Source organism: Jaculus jaculus, chromosome 10 (assembly GCF_020740685.1).
Source record: "Jaculus jaculus isolate mJacJac1 chromosome 10, mJacJac1.mat.Y.cur, whole genome shotgun sequence".
Classification (NCBI taxonomy): domain Eukaryota; kingdom Metazoa; phylum Chordata; class Mammalia; order Rodentia; family Dipodidae; genus Jaculus; species Jaculus jaculus.
The window spans coordinates 85246940-85267767 of NC_059111.1; positions in this window are offsets into that span (position 1 = coordinate 85246940).

Here is a 20828-nt window from a genome sequence, read left to right on the forward strand (position 1 = left end):
TATTTGAGTCTGGGTCTTTCTTCAGTAATTCTCAGACCCTTACATAAAAACTCAATAACTTCAACATCAAAGAGTAAGTAATTCAGTCTATAACATTTGGCTTAGAGAAATGACTCTTGCAACTCCTAAAATAGGCTACTCCTCTAATGTCAAGGTTGAATTAGTAGACAAGTACACTATTCTAGATGATTTCTACAGAGTTAGACAGGATTGTCTGTCTCATTCATATCAATCCCCACTGGGAATAACCCTAAGCGTGCACAAAAAGTAGAGGAGTATAGCAATTCATTTACTATGCTCACCAAAATGTTATCATCATGAATAAACAAGGTTACCCACTGGAGTTAAGTGAGCCACATTCACAGGCAGAAAAATACACCCAGCTTTGGCTGAATTGGACCATCACACTTTTAAGAAAAACATTCCACCTTGGAAGGAAATTACAACTTGTAAAGTGGGGCATTGCTAAGAAATGCAATAGGACAGAACCAGCATCACAAGCAAAAGAGACAGCACTGGATTGGAGTATCTGCCCAAAATGGTACCCTGACTTCTCTTTTGTTTCTTCAACACTTATGTAAGAAGAAAGTCAAGAGATAAAGCTGTAGTTAGAGCCCAAGTAAAGACAATTCAACAGAAACTGCTTCAAAAGGGGCAGCTGTCATCTTTTGTTCATTATCTATAACATTAATTTATAAAATGAATGACAGTTGTAAATGAATTTCACAGAGCACTTAAATATTCCCAATTTGTTATGAAATACATTCTTGTTTGTTAGTGTGGTTGTTTGGTCCACCTTCTGAAACTTGCAAGAGAGAAAATGTTATAGAACCAAAACCATTTGTTACTTATGAAAATTCCATTGTAAAATTCAATAATCATGTATACCAACAGTATCTCTCATTACTGTGAGTTGAAAGTTTGCAGTGAGGAAAATGTTAAGGTAATGGAGACTGAGGTGCACAGGGCACCAGATATTCAAATATTTTGAATATGAGTGAAAATATGTTGCCCATTCTCAATGTGTTATTTTCTTTTAGTCAGGATATAATCCGTTTAGATACCTGGGAATTATTTGACAACACATAGAATCCTTGTTCCAAAGACTCTAAGTTTTACCATGCAATAGATATTCTTCTTATTCTTCTAGGAACATTATTTTTAACTTTTAAGCTATATGAACTTTATTTATCTTGGCTTATTTAATAATTAAAACAGCTACTACTTTGATTTTTTTTTTATAAAATGCCTTACAGATATTAACATAGTAAATCCTCTTAACAACTGTATAGGGTAGACACTACTGTGAATCTCATTTTAGTATAAGGCAGAAATCGCTCCAATAATGTTTCCTAGTAAGTGGGAAAGCACTTGAATACCAGAGTTCATACACTTACCCAAAAATTTATGCTATGAGAATCACCTTCCTATTATCTATTAAGAAAATATATGTTAAGATAGTTGATAGGTAATTAATGTATGAAATAATATTGTCAATAAGAATTTTGTCAAAAATAGGAGGGTTGTATAGGAGATCCTTTTCAATTGAAACATCCTCTCCTGAAGGGAAAAAGGAGTCAAGAAGCCTGGGAGAGCTGTCCCCAAGGTGACAGGAAAGATCAACAACTGCTGATGATCAGACTTTTAATTCAACAAGTCTGGTAAAAGGTTGCAAGTTCCCTCCCTAAACCTATAAAAAGTGACAACAACCGGTCACGGGGATACTGTCCACTTGTGCTGTGTGTGAGTAATGTAGTGCGCTCAGGGCTCTCCAATCAGCAGAGTAGACTCCAAGTTGTGCAATACACTCCAGAGACTCAGCTTCCACGAGTCCTCGCCTTTGCTGGGGCAGCCATTCTGGTGATACAACTTTCTTTGAGTCATCCAGTGACCCCTTACCCTGCTCTGTCTGTAACTCCAATCAACTAGTTGGTTCACCAATCTGGTTTTGGTATATTCCTACTTTGATCTGTCTTCTGTGCCCTATTTAGGGTGAAGATGTGTGTTTGCATCTCCCCAGGGAAAGGAAAATATTTCCCACAAAAAGGAGTCAGAGGACCTCTGATAGTATGGTACTTTCTAGCATACTTTCATATTTCTAGGTATTCTTGGAACAGCTGGGAATGCCTCAGACACTTTCAGAGCATCTGAAATCACAATGATTTCCTTTTAACACTAAAGTACTACTCATTTTGCATTTGCCTCTCAGAAATATATGGTTGAATTTTCCAGAGGTTACCATTATATGATATTACAGCAAATTGAATGAAGAAGATGGTATAGTGATATAACTGTCCTTTGGTAAATTAGACTTCATAATACCTGCAAAATGGTACAACATAATGACATTCTTACAATTTTATTCATTTTTACTTAGAAACTTCATAAAATAAGCAATTTATTCAGAAACACTACAGGAGCTACAGAGTTTTCCTAGCTAGGCAGACATATATGTAAAAAGGGGCTATATTGTATTCAAAAATGGCAAAGGGGAAAACTCCACTTCCTCCTTCAACCTGTCCTGGGTGAAGTTTTGCTGGTGGGATGGCTTGGTGGGCTTTTGCGGACCTGTTTGGGACTGGATGCATTATGGACCACCCAGCACTTCCTCCTTCATTTAAGCTGGCCAATCATGGATGCCACACAGGTGGGCATTCTCCATTAAATAAAAAACACTGGGACTAGAGAGTTTCCAGCTCTGAAATCCCCTCCTCACTGAGATGGCTGTTCTCTCTGCTTTTCTTCTTACTTTAAGGGAAATCTTAATGCTTTTAAACACTTTCCTGCACTTTAGTTCTTTAATCAACAGAGAAAAGTAACCCAACCTAGATGATATCAGTTCTAACAAGCAGCAAGTTTATTTATAATAAGATAACAGTATTTAAAATTGGTTTTGATTTTAGTGTCTTTTTTTTTATTAATTAGTTTTGTACTCAGGGAATACAGTCAATTTGGAACCATTATTAGGCTCATCCCTTACCTTTTACTCTTTGTCCCTCCTTGTTGAGTTGAGTTAGCTCACAGTTATGGGTAGGATAAATGTCTGCATATCATGATCCAACATGTAGCTGTGACATTCTTTCTGCTCCCTCTTCTGCAAAATTTCCCTGAGCCATGTTCAGGAAGTCTTTTTCCATCCCTATATCATGGAAAGTACTTCCTATATTTTCTTCCAGTAGTAGTGCAGTTTCTGGTCTTATACTGAGGTCTTTGATCCATTTGATCCATTGTTAGGGCCTTTGTCAAATATAAAGTAGTTATAGTTGCTTGACCCAAAGTCTGGGTTCTCAAGTCTATTCCATTGGTCTGTAGCCCTGTTTCTATGCCAGAACCATGCTGCTTTTATTACTATGACTTTGTAATATAGCTTTAGATCAGGTATGGTGATGCCTCTACAGGTATTTCTTTTGCTGAGGATATGTTTGGATATGCAAGGCCTTCTGCCTTTCCATATGAAATTTGAGATCATTTTTTCTATCTCTGTGAAGAACACCTGTATATTACCTTTGGTAGGCTTGCCATCTTCACAATGTTAATTCTGCCTATCCAGGAGCATGGGAGGTCTTTTCATTTTCTCAAGTCCTCCTCAATTTCTTTTTTGAGGGTTTTTATGTTTTCATTGTATAGATCTTTCACTTCCTTGGTTAATATTATTCCTAGGTAATTTATTATTTTTTGTTGCTATTGAAAATGGGACCATGTCCCTTATTTCTTTCTCTGTATCTTTGTCATTTGCATATAGAGAGGCTACTGATTTTTGTGCATTGATTTTGTATCCTGCTACTTTACTATAGGAGTTAACAACTTCAAGAGTTTTGGGATGGAGTCTCTTGGTTCTCTCACATATACAATCAAGTCATCAGCAAATAGAGCTAACTTAACTTCTTCCTTTCCAATTTGTATCCCTTTTATTTCCTTGTCCTATTTAATTGCTTGAGCTAGGACTTATTGAAGAGCAGTGGTGAGAGTGGACAACCCTGTCTTGTTCCTGATCTCAGTGGGATTCCTCCAGTCTCTCTCCATTAAGTATTATTTGGGCCTTAGGAGCTTTGTATATTGCCTTTATTATGTTAAGATATGAACCAAACATGCCAACTCTCTCCAATGTTTTGATCATGAAGTGATATTGTATCTTCTCAGAGGCCTTTTCTGCATATATTGAAATGATCAGTTGGTTTTTGTGTTTAACCTTGTTCATGTGATGTATTACATTGACAGATTTCCATATGTTGAACCACCTTGTGTTCTTGGGATAAATCCCACTTGGTCAAGGTGGATAATGCTTTTGATGTTTTGTTGGATTCGGTTTGCAAGGGTTTTGTTCAGGATCTTTGCATCTAAGTTCATTAGGGAAATAGGCTGGTAGTTTTCTTTTCTTGTGGCATCTCTGCCTGGTTTTGGAATTAGGGTGATGCTAGCTTCATAAAAGGAATTGTGTAGCTTTCCTTGTTCTCCAATTGTGTGGCACAGTTTGAGGAAGATTGGTTTGAGTTCTTCCATGAAGTTTTGATAGAATTCAGCTGAGAAGCCATCTGGTCCTGGACTCTTCTATTTGGGGAGGTTTTTTTATTATTATTACTTTTTCAACCTCAATGAGTGTGGTAGGATCACTTAGGAGATTAATCTGCTCTGAGTTTAGCTTTCATAGATGGTATGCATCCAGGAATTTATCCATTTCCTCCACATTATCCAGTTTTGTGGAGTAAAAGTTTTTGAAATAAGCCCTAATGATTCTCCCAATGTCACTTATGTATGTTGTGATTTCTCCTTTTTCATTTTGAATTTTGTTAATTTGAAGCATATCTTTTTTGTGCTTGAACAAATTGGCTAGGGGTTTGTCAATATTGTTTATTTTTTCAAAGAACCAGCTCTTTATTTTTTCACTTGTCTTAATTGTTGTCTTAGTCTACAATTCATTAATTTCTGCTCTGAATATAATTATTTCTTTTCTTCTGGAGCTCTGTCATTTGAATTTTTCTTGTTTTTCCAGTGCCTTTACATGGATGGTTAGGTTATTGATTTGGGATCACTCTGTCTTTTTTTTTTTTTTTGGTTTTTCAAGGTAGGGTCTCACTCTGGCTCAGGCTGACCTGGAATTCACTATGTAGTCTCAGTGTGGCCTCAAACTCTCGACGATCCTCCTACCTCTGCCTCTGGAGTGCTGGGATTAAAGGCGTGTGCCACCGCGCCCGGTTTCTCTGTCTTTTTTTTTTTTTTTTTTTAATTTATTAGTTTTCTTTTCAGCAAATACAGGCAGTTTGGTACCATTGTTTAGGCTCATCCATGATCTACCCCCTCCTATTGGACCTTCCTGTTGATGTAAATAGATACCAGCACAAAGGGGAAGGAGACCAACACAGAGAAAAATCTCTGTTTTTTATGAAGGCATTGAGTGCTATGAATTTTCCCCTGAGGGCCACCTTCATTGTGTCCCATAAGTTTGGTATGATGTGTTCTCTTCATCATTCAATTCTAGAAATTTTGCAATTTCATTTTTTATTTCATCCACTATCTATTTATTGTTTCAAAGTGTGCTATTCAGTTTCCAGGTGCCATTGGGATTCTTGGTGGGTCTTTTGTTTTTAATTTGTAGCAATATAGCATTGTGATCTGATATCATGCAAGGAATTATGTCAATCTTATGAAATATGTGGAGGCAGGCTTTGTGAGCCAGTATATGGTCTATTTTAGAGAATGTTCCATGGGCTACTGAAAAGAATGTGTCGTCTGTGGATTTGGGATGGAAAGTTCTGTAGATGTACACTAGGTCTAAGTGATCTGTGGTTTTGTTGAGTTCTCTTACTTCCCTGTTGAGTTTCTGTTTTGATGATCTGTCTATTACTGATAATGGCGTATTTCAGTCCCCAACTGTGATGGCATTGGTGCTTATTTCTGCTTTATTGTCAAGTAGGTTTTGGTTTATTAACTGTGGTGCCCCTGTGTTTGGTGCATACAGATTTATGATTTTAATATCCTCTTGATGGATCCTTCCCTTGATAAGAATGAAGTAGCCTTCTTTGTCTTTTTTGATTATTTTTGGTTTGAACTCTATTTTATCCAATATTAATATAGCTATGCCTGCTTGTTTCTTATTCCTGTTTGCTTGGAATATTATTTTCCACCCTTTCATCCTGAGGAGGTGTCTGTCTTTAGTGGTGAGGTGGGTTTCTTGAAGACAACAGATTGAGGGGTCTAATTTTTGATCCATCCTGTTAGTTTGTGTCTCTTGATGGGTGAATTAAGGCCATTGATATTTAGGGTAATGACTATGAGATTTGATTTGATCCCTGCAACATTGTGATGATATATGTGGTTTGCTGGTTTCATGGACTTTGAAGGTTTTTGTGCTTACTCTGAGTTTGGTTATTGTGATCTGCTTCTTGTAGGCATTTGAGGTTATTTGGTTCTTCTCTGTGGAGAATTTCCTGGAATACTCTCTGTAGGTTTGCTTTTGTGTTCATGTAATTGTAAAGCTGAGTTTTGTCATGGAAAGTTTTTCTTTCACCATCTATTATGAGGAATACTTTTGCTGGGTAGAGTAGTTTGGGTTGGAAGCCATAGGTTCTTAGACTTTGCAGTGTTTCATTCCAGGCCCTTCTGGCTTTCAGGGTTTCCATTGAAAACGCTGGAATAATTCTTATGGGGTTACCTTTAAAAATGTTTTGCCCTAGCTGCTTTTAGGATATTCTCTTTGGTGTCAATGTTTAGAGTGTTAATGTCAATATGTCTTGGGGAGTTTCTCCTTTGACCCAGTCACTTTGTTGTTCTGTTAGCTTCTTGTATCTTGATGGGCATTTCTTTTAAGAGACTGGGGAAATTTTCTTCAATTATTTTTGTTAAATGGGTTCTCCGTGCCTTTGTTCTGAATTTCCTCTCCTTCTGGTATTCCAATAATCCTAATATTTGGATATTTAAGTGTATCCCACAATTCCCTCATGTTCCGTTCATGAACTTTTGAACTTACTGAAATTTTTGAGCTCTCCAACTGTTTCTTCCATCTTGTCCTCCAGATCAGAGTTTCTGTCCTCCAAATGGATGACTCTATTCTTGAGAGCTTCTAGAGAGTTTTAGACTTGTTCAATTAGGTTTGAATTTTCTACTACTTTTTTATGTATAATTTCCATCCCTCTGTCAAGCTCCCTTTTCACATCATTTTCTGATATTCTTGATGCTTTTTTGGAATTCTTCCTTGCATTTCTTTATGTCTTCATTTAGTATTGCCAGGTGCTTTTTGAGGTCCTCTTTTTTTTCACTCTTCCTCATATTTCTTAACTGTCTCTGAACTCCTTCCATTTTATTATCTAGTCTAATGATGGCAACATCCACATGATTATCAGTCCTTTGTTGCTTTTCTGCAAGTTCTACCACTGCTTGGTCAGCGTTGCATTGCTCATGGCTTCATTTTCATGTTCTGATCCTAATGACTCTTGTATGTTTTGATTAGAGATGTTCATTGTAGGACTGGCTGATCTAGTTGGATTTTCTTGCATTTGATTTCTCATGTCATTTACTTTGCGCTGTGGTCTGCCCATTGGAATGTATGGGCATGTAGGTGGGTGGACCAGCCTGGGCTCAAACACAATAGGAATCTGAAGCAGCCTGAGGCTGTTACCAAGCAGACTGGGCTTCAGCTTTCACTTGCCAAAGCCACCTGAATTCTTGCCTGGCTGGGGCTCCAAAGTTGCCTGAGCTCTCAGGGAGTAATGTGCCAAAGCTGCCTGTGCTGTGCTAGGAGGGACACAGAGGCACCAAGCACTGAAGCAGCCCAGACTCTGGTGTGGAGGAACCCTGGGATTCGGGAGCAGTCTTCACTCCCCTGCAGCAGGACATTGGTGGTGGGCCAGTGTGGGAGACAGGAAGGGGATGGCACCTGAGCTAGCATAAGTGACAGACACAGTCTGAGCTCATGTGTGCAGTTGGAAATTGGCCTGGGCCAGCATGCAAGAATGTGTGGCAGCTGGAACAGTAAGTGGGAAAGTGGACAGAGCAGAATAAACTTCCACAAGTGGGATGGGAGCGGTGGTGGGCACCATTTAAATTGATCAAGGGAGACTGAGCTCCAATGGGCCAGAAGGCATAGCCTGGCCAAGATCACTCATGCGCAGGGGTAGCAGGGCGATCGCCCCTGTGCAGTGAGGCAAGTGGAAGTATGTTGGCTTAGGACCCTTTTCCTAGAGTAAGTGCCGGGGTTTCCTGAAGCTGGGACCATGGTGGCATCTGCTTGGGGGGAGGGATGGGCTATCTGCCCGCCCATGAGGGAATCAGCGATTCCATTTTTTCCCCTCTGTGCCCTCCCACTGGCAATCTATTGGAGATTGTTCTCCCCTAAAAGACCCAGTGAACCCTTAATGTCTTGCCTTTCTTTCCCAGGAATGTGTGGCACAGTTAGGCTGTCGCCATCTTGGCCCAACCGGTTTTAGTATCTTGTGTGGTATCAGGAGAGATAAAGCAACACTGAAGCACCTAAACACAAAATGCAGTTATTAAATGATCCCAGAAGAAACACAGAGTATAATTCTGTAATTTCACACAAGTTCACTAGCCTATATGGAACAATGAACAGATTATCAAGGTAGAAAATCAATAAGTAAACAATAGACTTGAATTAAACTTTAGATCAAGTAAACGTTAATAGCCATACACAAAACACTCCAGCAGACAACAGCAGAATACGTATTCACCCCTTGTGCATGTAGAGCATTGTCTAGGCTAGATAATATATTAGAATGTAAAACAAATAATAGCAAATTTAAGATTGAAATAATATCAAGTATCTTTTCTAATTAGAATGCTCTGAAACTAAAAAACAATAACAAATTTGGAAAATTTGGACAATTTGGAAATTTGGAAAATTCATAACCACAATTCATTGAACTAAACATCTTGCACTTGAGCATGGATGGAGACAGTTTTTAATATTTTGAGATTAATGAAGAAAAAACATAACATACCCAAACATGAAAAATACTGCTAAGAGAAAAGTTGATAGGATACATAGCTTCTTTCCAAAAAGAAGAAATATCTCAAATTTAAGAAAAACGTTACAACTTATGTAACTATAAAAAAGACCAAACTAATGCCAGAGTTAGCCGAATGAAGCAAACAAACAAGAGAAATAAAACAATGCAATTAATCAATTAATTAAATTGATATTTTTTCAGAAAATAAAAAAGCCTTGATTTATTATCTAGAAAAAAAGGAGAAGAGTCAAACAAATAAGGTAAGAAAAGACAGAAAAAATATAACATCTTTTTTTTAAATTTTAATTTATTAGTTTTCTTTTCAGCAAATACAGGCAGTTTGGTACCATTGTTTAGGCTTATCTATGATCTACTCCCTCCCATTGGACCCTCCTTGTTGATGTAAATGGGTCGTGCATTGTGGAGTTAGCCCACAGTTATTGGTACGATAAATGTCTCTGCATATCATGACCCAACATGTGACTCTGACATTCTTTCCGCCCCCTCTTCCGCAAGATTTCCCTGAGCCATGTTGGGTTCATTTTTGGTCTGCTTCAGTGCTGAGGTGTTAGGGGCCTCTGAGGCTCTGGCTCTCTGATTTGGTAGGAGTTGATTTTTCTCTGTGTTGGTCTCCTTCCCCTTTGTGCTGGTATCTGGTTCACAGGAAAACATCACCCTTGCTTGTTTCGCCAATTGTCCTTAGTTTTGAGGTATGTTGGGGCAGCTTTCTCCTTAGGATCTGCATCTATCTGAAAAAGAAAAGCAGATTCTCCAGTGGAGAGTAAGTTAGCACCTGGAAAATTGAGATAACACTTATTTTTTTGATAGAGAGTTTGATAGGTGTAAGCCTTCTTGTACCCCATGATTGATAGTAGCTTGATAATGGAGAGTGGGCTTATGTTTGGGTATGGTTCTGACTTGTTTTCCAGTTCCACATATGGGTCTTGTACCACTGAGGGGATCAGTTAGCCAAACCGAGAGCAGTTGGTTCCCCACCATGGCTGTGTGCCACTATTGCACTTGTGTGGGCATCACATCAGGTTATTTGTTGCTAATTAGGTTAGACAATGAGTTGCTTGGACAGAGAAACACAAAGAATCCTAAAGATAATTAGATGCCAATGAATTTGACAGACTAGAAGAAATAAATAAACTCTTGCACATATGTAACCTGAGTTGTGAAGAAATAGTAACCTTGAAAGAACTAGTCTTCCATTATCAAAATTAGCCTTGTACCAATGACTTCAATGTTGGAATTTAAGAACCAATACCAATTATTTAGTAATTCTCCCTAGCCACAAATAATGAAAACTGGAAATGCAAAGAACATTTTAAAGCTCACTTAAGAAAGCCACACTACTCTGAGATCAAAAACAGAGGAGGACACCATAATAAAAGAAAATTACTTAGTGACCTCACCATAATATTTACCAACTGAATTGTTCAGTGCATTGAAAGATGACTCACCATGATCAAGTGAGGTCAATCCCTTCAATATAAGGATGATTCACCATCCACAAACCAGCAAGTGGGACATGCCAGATCAACAAAGTGAAGGGAGGAGAAAACAGACTCCATAGATTCAGGCAAAGGTACTTTACAAAATTTAACACACTTTTTTAGTTGTTGTTTTTTCAAGGTAGAGTCTCATCCTAGCCCAGGCTGACCTGAATGACTATGTAGTTTCAGGGTGGCCTGGAACTCACAGTGATCCTCCTGAAAGCTGGCATTAAAGATGTGTACCACCAGGACCAGCCCCAACACACTTTCTTATCCTATTTAACCTGTGCTGACTTAACTCTCCTTTGGAGAAGGTGTTTGTCTTTTTCAGAAGGTAGTGAGACCTGAGCAGATAAACCACCACTCGCCTTTCAGCCAAGGCCCAGGTGAAACCTCAGACGAGTTGGGGAAGCATGCTAGAGTGCTGCTTCCAAGGTGAGCCTGACAAACAGTGCAAAGGTGAAGGAGACAGATGCTGAGGAGACTCAACCCTTACCAAAGTAGAATCCAGAAGTTTCTGAGAGCTCATCGCTGAAGTAGACTTAAAACATACCCACTAAGGTTCAGGGAATTTTGTGGAAGAAGGGGCAGAAAGACTGTAAGAGCAACAAGTTGGGACGTCATGCCCAGAGGCACTGCCTGCACCTAACTAACTGCTTCTCCCCACACACATAACCCAAAGGCCATGGGGAACACCAGCAACCCCACTGAGGAGGTCCCCCAGTGGAAGGGGTAGGAGGGAGGGAAAAGATGGTACCAATCCATGATGTATCCATACAGAGTATATTTTCAATTAAAATATATATATATATCACTCAACAGATAAGTATATAGGGAATGCAACTCAGCCCAATAAAGACTATGCTACAAACTTGTACATGAAAATATTCTCGATGGCATCTTAACATCAAGATGAGAGAGCAACCTGATTGCCTAAGGCCCAACTTTGACCTTTCTCCTCATTTATAATTCTGTTAATTCCAACTTGAGATAGTTACTTTTCATTTACTTGTTTTATTTGTGTTTTTAGGAAATGTGGTATACACATACAATGGAAAGCATTTCAGACATTGAAAGAAAATTCTGCCAAATGTGATTACATAGATGTGCCTCCAGCAGACTAGGCTAAGGGAGGTAACCCTGCCACAGAAAGATAAATGGTGTACAACTCTGATTACATAAGAACCCCCAAGGATCCCAGTGTTTTAAGAAGGTAGCTGGATTTTCAATAGATCATTCCATTGAGGAAACTTTCAATATATCATTCCATTGAGCTTACACTAAAGTTATGCTCAAACTTCTAAGTCCTATCTGGTCACTCTTATCTGGAAAATGTACATACCAAGAACTTGAACTTTATGAAATCAAATTGTCTTGCTGTGCTATTTAAGATTATGTCATGCAGAAAAATATATCTAATTATGAATCACAAACAACATCTGTTTTGAAAGCAGGGATATTGTTCAAAATGAAACAAGCTTTTGGGTCGCCAAGAGAAATATTTCTCATGTTATAATTTAAGAAATGAAATACTGCTTTTATGTTTGTGCCTCTCTTTATCCTAATATTCAATTATTTTCTGAAGATTGTGCCAAGTGTAGATCTTGATAAAATAGATGGCTCTTTGGGATGACTAATTATCAGTGTTTTCTGCATCTCCTTTTGTTGCTGTAATTTTAATTGTAATTTGTGTTTATTGAGCCAACATTTTTTAAATGAACACAAAACTTTCCACTGTTTGTCCTGAAAAATAGAATGCCTTAGTTGCATTCATTAAAATGTTTTACATGGCTCAGTTTTGTTATTGTGGTCCATAGAGCTCCAGTTTTGTTTTTGTATGTTACGTTTGCATGAGTGAGCTAAGAGAAAGCCACTATTATTTTACCAATTAGTATAAGTCAAAAGTAACTATGTATGTCCCAGAATATGACCATATGTGTTTTTTAATATTTTATTTATTTAGTTGTAAAAAGAGAGAGTGAGAATGAGAATGAGAATGAGAATGAGAATGAGAATGAGAATGAGAATGAGAATGAGAATGAGAATGAGAATGAGAATGGGCTGGGCATGCCAGGTATTCTTGCCACCATAAACTAACTTTAGTTGCATGCACCACTTTGTTTATCTGGCTTTATGGGTACTGGGGAATTGAACCTGGGGCCCTTCAGTTTTTCAAGCAAGTGCCTTAACCACTGATCAATCTCTCCAGCCTCAGCCAGAAGTATTTTTAAATTCTTAATGCTACAACTAAATATAAGCAAAGTGCATTGCTTTCTGGATGCTCCAAAAATAGAACATTGTGCCGGGGTCCAGCCCTGGCTTGAAGGAGGGTCCCCAAAGAGAGGTGTGAAAGGGAGTGCCGAAATAATGACTCGAAGTCAAGTTCTGGTGCAAGCTGACAGGCTAATGCTGAAGGCAGCTGAGTTTTTTTTATCTTTTTCTCTTTCTTTCTTTCTTTCTTTTTTCTCTGCCACAGCTCTTAGCCTCAGTCTTTTATTTTCTGATCACGTCATGCAAGAACAAACTTCAAGAAAGGTACAACTTCACAGAATTCATAGAAACTTTTTGTTATTCCTTATCGTCAAACAATCCCATAATTATTCACCTCAGACAAAGTTGTCAGGCCCCTGTAATGATGAACTGTTTTCACATTTTCCCCATATATGTGTGGTCAAGCACTTGTGATTTCCTGGACTTATACTTTCAATTACTCTATTAAAGGTGAGAGGTAAAACAACCACAAATGGGGCTTCCAATCATTAATCACTGGTCCAGTAGATCCATTTATCCTTTAATTATTTATTTTAAACTTTCCCTCCAATACTTAGACTTTGGTCCCCCCTATTGAACTATTTCTGACTTCGGTTGGTTTTCTGTAAGGATTCCTGGTAAAGAGTCAATTGAAATTGACACCATTTAGAAAAATTACTCATATAACAATTTTTACATTGTTCCAGGAGATTCATTGTTCCCTCCTAAGTGTACTGTACTCCATGCATGACTTTCTTTAAGGCCTTTAAGGAAAACAATTATCTCTAACCCATTTTCTTGTTTTTCCAATTCTATGCCAGAGCCTCTTTCAGATACATTGACCAACACTTCACCAACCCCAATTTTTACTGGAAAAGTAAACTTAGAGGTTGGGATACCAAGCGAAAGACAGAGAAAGACAAACATTATACAGGAAACCACATATTTCTGTAACATAGAGAGCCAAAGATTTTTCTATAGAGGGGCCACGTCAGACTTCAAGGAAGAGACAGGTGGGCTGGAACAGTGTCAAGCAGCTCTTCAGCGCTCAATTCCCCGTGATCCTGAAATGGCATGCTTGCCATCTCCAGCAACATTGTGCTTTTGACTTCTGCTTTCAGAGTCTTATTAAGAGTCTGAAAGGTCAAAGGAAAAATGTGTTCATTCACAACACAAAATACAATCAAACTGAAGAAGTCAACCACAAACGTCATCTGTTTCTACAGGACATTTGCTTAATGTCAAATTGTGTTTTAGTGGTGAGTTGATGTATCTAAATGGTTATATTTATTCTACCAAATGTCTATGGTTATTCTGTGTAAAGTGATATTTTAGATCCCCAGTTGTTGGTTTCATAAAGTAACTTCTCAACTGAAGAAGATATTATAGTCAGGTATTATTTTCAGAAAATAAAATCTCTTCCCCCACAGATTTCTACTTTCCTAAAAGGTAAACATTCTTTAAAAAAAAAAATCTATTTGAAAGAGTGAAAGAGAGAGACAGACAGAGGCAGATAGAATGAAACAGAGAGAATGGGTGGGCCTGCCAGGGTCTCTGGCTACTACAAATGAACTCCAGATGCATGCACCACCTTGTGCACCTGGCTTATGTGGGTCCTGGAGAATTGAACCTGGGTCATTTTGCTTTGCAGGGAAATGCCTTAACTACTAAGCCATCTATCCAGCCCTGAATATTCTTTACAAGACCTCTGACCTAGCATACTTATAAAAGTTCTTGAGGTGAGAGAGAGAACACAATGATTTCTGCCCTTGGAAATTTGCACACTGATGAGTAACAGTAGATTTTGACAAAAAATTCATTAAAAGTAAAACTAACTTAAACCTTAGTTTTCTGAGAAGAACCTAAACTAGCCAGAAATTCAATTTCCTTGGGAAAAATCCAGTAATTTCTTCCTTTGGTAGCAAACAGAATATTTGCATAGTGATATGATTGTTTCTTATAAAAGAACCCAGGGAAATTGCCTTATTTGAGCTCAGCTTTTCATGTTTTCCTTCTCTAATAAATGGAGAAGACAACATAATTGTAACTTGTCTTGATTTACATTCTCCATTATCTTCTTTTAAAAATATGCTTTTTTTTTTTTATTTGCAAGCAGAGAGAGATAGAAGAAAGACAGAGAGGCTGGGTATGCCAGGGCCAATAGCTAGTGCAGGCGGACTCCAGACACATGTACCACTTTGTGCATCTGGCTCTATCTGGGTACCGGGGAATCAAAATCTGGTCATTAGGCTCTTCAGAGAAATGTCTTAACCACTGAGCCCTTTCTTCAGCCCTGCATTATCTTTTGTTCTCTTTAGCTCTTAGATGCCTCAAAGGTTTATAAGTAAATCTCTGAGGTAAATTTTGTTTCATCACTATTGCATTTAACATTCTTAGATTGATCAGGGCCTACCATTTTCTAGACACTAGTTAAAAAGAGTCTGTGTTTAAGTATTTTATTGGCTCTAGGTGCTCAAAGCTTTTAGTGAATTGTATGGATAAAAATCTATATCTTCGGGGCTGGGGACATAGCTCAGTGCATAAAACACTTTTTACACAAATGAGAGAACCAGAGTTTGGATCCCACACAAATTACAGAGAGGCATAGCGGCTTTTAGTGGAACCTCGGAGCTTAGGAGGCAGAGACAGGGAATCACCAGGGCTAGCTGCCTAGGTAGACTAAATGAATCAGCAAGCTACATATTAAAGTGAGATGAGCTGCCTCAGTTAAAATAATGAGGAAAACGTTCAAGGAAGACACCTGATATTAACCTTTAACCTCCAAATACATACATGCCATATATACATAGATACCTAAAAAGGAAAAAAAAAAATCTATTCTTGCATTAGGCTTTCATTTTGTTAGATCCATCTATATCTCTTTGTTCTTTCCATTCCCAGACTCCAACAAATTGTCTAATTATTTGCAACGAAGAAGTTACATAATACTTTAAAGACAGAATTGTGAATGACTCTCAACCTGAGGACACATCCCTAATAATATGCTTCAGTGGTGCGAATTAATTCAGCATTGTATAAGTCTTCTCAAAGTGTGTCTTGTGTAGCTGCTGTGTCAGAATCAACTTTGACTGTGTGTTAAATTCTGAGATCTACTTTACATCTCCCACTTCTGACTTTCAGCACAAAGATCAGAAATCTGAGTTCATAACTACAAACCAAGTGATCCTTTTGCATAATAAATTCTAAGAATTAATTCATAATTTAGACAGAGAGCTGAAGAAAATGAATCTTAACCTAGAAATGATCATAAGAAATTAGAAAAAGAATGGGTTTACAGTTTAGAACAAATAGAAAATTATATCTTTCCCTAAAACCTACAAACCACAGGCCAGAGAGATTTTCTCAACCATGTTTGTAGCGGCTCAATTCGTAATAGTTAAGAGCTGGAATCAGTCCAAATGTCCATCACTAGAAGAATGGATAACTAAGATGTGGTATATCTACTCAATGGAATTCTATACAGCAGTAAGAAAAAATGATGCAAAGAAATTTGAGGAAATATGGTTGAACCTGGAACAGATCATTCTCAGTGAACTTACCCAATCACAAAATAAAAACCACCACATAGTCTCATTCATCTACAGCACCTAACCTGAATCAACCCAAGATACCTTACATATCCAGCAAGCATCTCATGGACTAGGCACTAGGATGGATGGGGAGTAGGGGAGGGCATCAAAGGAGTGGGAAACACTAATCTAGACCCAAACGGCAATGGTACCATATAATTCTACTTTCAATATAATTTTTAAAGACAAAATAGAAGTAGACATTGTAAAATTTATGAAATAACAAAAACTAGTTGATCATGAGGCTACAGACATATATATTCCTACATATATTTGCATAGAATAAGTATATGTTGCATAATCTTTTTGTGTATATCTGTTTTATACATATGTGTATAACTTCAGTAAAACATAAAGTGAATATGAGGTTTGTGTAGTTAAGATGCTTTACAATAGCCAGTTTACACTGTTCCCTCCTATATTCCACTGTTCTCACTGAAAACTGTGCTCATGAAAAAGATTGAATCTCAGAAAGAGTACAGGTAGTAATATAGAACCAAAATTGCAAGTTCTGAAGTCTAGCTCCATAGTCCCTGTACTTACCTATTTCATCTCTATAGAGAACACAGAATCACCTCAGACCCAGTACACACTGTTCTATGAACACTGGATACTCGTGAAAGTGTTGTAGCACAATCCAACATGCTAAGTGTTTCTGACACATGACTTCATTGATATGAACTGGAGACAAGGACAACAGCGTAAGTGCAGAGCTGTTTGAGGCAAGCATTCACTGAAGCACTTACACCTGTACTACAATGGCTTATATACAAGGACTAATAGTCTAAAGTGCCTGCCAAACTAACATCGATCCATACTGCATCTTAATGACTTACTTTTGCACTGTATTTTCTTATGACAAGCATCTAAAACATCTGTCATTCAAGTTCAAGTCTATGAGGTAGCCTCTTCTTTCTCAACAAGTTTGACCAGTGCCATTCCTTTATTCACTAGTCTGCAAGTGTGTGTGGTATGTGTATATATGTTAATATGTGTGTGAATGCACATGGGTGGGGTTTACATGGATGGGCATGTAGAAGCTAAAGGTCAAGATCTCCCATTGGATTGATGTTCAACATTTAGGCTGGAATAGCTGGCCAGGAAGCCAGAGATCTGTCTGTCTCTGCTTCCCCAAAGCTGAGATTACAGATGCACAGTTCTAAATTGGGTATTTTAAAAAAGGTTTTAGGGGTGGAATTCGTGGTCTTTATATTTGTAAAGCAAGTACCTAAATGAATGAGGTATCTTCCGAGAAGAAATTCAGAAAGTGATATCAAACTTTCAAATGGATGAAGAAAGATCAATATCTTTTAAACTAGTTACAGAGACAAAATGTAAAAGTACAAAAATTCCCAAACTAAGGACTTTCTAGAATATTCCCAAAGATCATGCCAGGGAAACAAAGATACAACTTAAAAATAAAAGAACCCTTTTGAGTGTTTTGTTTGGTATAAATTTTATATCTTTCATTTTATATCTTTCATATTATTTATTAATGCCAATATAGATTATACTCACTTTATTTTCCTTTGAAATGTTCCAGTGTCCCCTATTCCTTTCCCATTACCATTACTGCAACTTCTCCATAACACTGTCATTAGTGCTGTCTCCTATTAAAAACTTGCCCCTGTCTTCCTGCTCAGGTTGCTTCTTTGCAAAAAAAAAAAAAAAAAAAAAAAAAAAAAAAAAAAAAAAATTCTCAAGTTATGAAAGGGTGAAAAAGAATAAAAGGTTAGTTTCCAAATAACTGGCATTAAAACTTCTCCCAGAGAGAAGATTATTTCTGGTTAAGGAAATCTGGTATTTGCTTTAGAAGAGAAAATAAAGCCATAAAAATTAGGATCATGAAAGTGTTGGTGGGGAGGGCGGAAATGTACTAAAAATGGAAGTGATAGAAACTAACCAGAGGACCAGTCAGACATACAATATGGATGAGGAGTCAGACACTGAAAGAAATAGCCCAGTGGGTGTCTAAGGCTGAATTTTCAATCATCTGTTAGATTGGGATAGAAATTTCTTTCATCTTCCCATTCAATGATGCCTGCTGCCCAACACACAAAGCCCCAGTACTGGGGATTTATGTGGAAATCACATGAAAGCAACTGAGATCTGTGTTAATGCTGGAGTAGTGCTAGAGGGTGAAGGGACAATCAGAGCCAGAGAGAACTGGGAGAAAGGGCCATGAACTTGGAGAAGTTCAGAAAGTGACATTAAACTTGACAGTGGGTGAAGAATGCAGGTTCAGTCTAACCACATACCAATCATTAAGAGTAGAGTGACCCAAGTAGGTACTTGGAATGGTAGTCTTAAATGTAATTACCATTTTGTGTGCTAATACTTTCTCTATCTTTTCAACCAGGTTTTGAGTTTACTGTCTGCAAGGTACAATTGTTTTCAATTATTAGTCATTTTCCACATGGGATACCACAAATCATTGAATTTTCTATGGGGGGGGCGTTCTATAATGTGGTAGATCGTGACTGAAAAGTGTACTAATCTTATGAAGTAAGTTATGCTCTTGGGAATGTTTTAAATTTTAAGCCCTCAAATTCTGTTTTATTATTATTATTCATCTTATTTATTTTAGAGAGAGAAAGAGACAAATAGGGAAAGACAATGGGTACACCAGGGCCTTTAGCCTCTGTAAAAGAACTCCAGACCCATTTGCCACCTTTTTCATCTGGCTTACGAGGGTCCTGGGGAATGAAGCTGGGTCCTTTGGCTTCACTGGGCAAATGCCTTAACCAGTAAGTCATCTCTCCAGCCGTAGGCCCTCAAATTCTTACAACAGCCATGATGCCTTTGACAGTTTATAGACTGTTGTCATAATGCAATGTTTATATGCAACAAAAACATTTTAAAAATAATCTATAAGCTATTTTCCTATGTAACACAACATATTTAATTTTCTAAAGTTGGGTTTATTTCTCAACAACTACTTCATACCTTATAGGTATTTTAAGATTTGTGTTTATTTTAACTTCATGAGTTAATGTCTGTGGCTAAGCTCATTATAGTTTTAATACTGAAAGTGTAATTATTTTCCTCTGAGGATTCTAAATATTTAGAATAATTATACTTAGCATCTAGAATTTTGTTGGAGGATGTATGAAAAAAATGTTGCTTGGCACCACTTATGAATAAAGAAGTTAAAGCACAAAGAAGTGGGTAAGGCACAGTAATGCACATGTTTTTGGAATTCTGTTTATAATTCTAAGAATAATTTATGAGTCCTAAAAAATTTCCTTTCAATATTGTTTTCATCTGCCAAAGAGCTGTTTTGTTGGTTGTAGATGTTTTAAAAAAGACTGGAATTTTGGGGCTAGGGAGATTGCTTAGTGGTTAAAGTACTTGCCTGCAAAGCGAAAGGACCAAGGTTCACTTCCCAAGGACCCATGTAAACCAGATGCACAAGGTGGTGTATGTGTCTGGAGTTTGTTTGCAGTATGTGGAGGGCCTGACACACATATTTTCTCTCTCCCCTCCTTTCTCTATCTCAAATAAATTAAAAATAAATAAATAATTTTTGTGTATGTATTTATATACACACATATACATTACACACACACACACACACACACACACATATATATATATATATGTCTGTGTGTGTGTGTGTGTGTGTGTGTGTAATGTGTGGTGGTTTGAATAGATGGTCCCAATATATTCAGTGTTTTATCAGTTTGTAGTTTACATCTGCAGCCACCTGGCTGGAGGCAGTGTCACTGGGAAGATCTTATGGTGTGGTGGTGGGTTTGAGATTTCAGTCTAAAGATATGCAAAGTGTGCCTAGCTGTGTTCCTGAAGTGTGCTGTGCTGTGTGGCTTTTGGCTTTTAGGCTTGTGTTTCTATCTCTTTGCTTGGGCCTGTGAGAGAAGGCCAGCTTCTTATGCCATTATGGAACTTCCCCTGGATCTGTAAGCTTCAGTAAATCCCTTCCTCCATAACTGTGCCTGGTCTGGAAGTTTATCTCAGTGAACCCGAAGCCGTCTGATACAGAAGGTCTGTCGGTACTGCTGTTCTCATTGTCATACCTAATATCTGATAAACATCAGTGCAAGTATGAAAAGTGTATTCAGCCTTATGACTCAGGGAATGCCATCAATCATGGTGGGAAAGGTATTTTGGCAGGTTTGTGTCATGCTGAAGTGGCTGGAACTTGCTCAGCTCTTGGAAGACCAGGAAGCAGAGAAAGGTGATTGTAGATGCTCATTGGACCTTCTTATTTTCCCGCTCTGTTGAGTTTGGGTTACCAACACATGGGACAGTGCCCACTCAATTCATGGTGAAGCTTCCATCTTCTCATAATCTTCTCTAGAAATGCCCTCAGAAACTCCCAGGGGCATGTCCTCTAGGTGATGGTAAATTCCTCTGATGTGGCATGACCCACCCATCATCACAGTAAAAAACATAATCTCTTTTTAAATACACAAATGTGGTAACCAGAATTATAGATACCCTATCCATCACACTTCCATCATGTGAGAAAAAGAAAGTTATTTTTAAATAATAGAATATGACAAAAATAA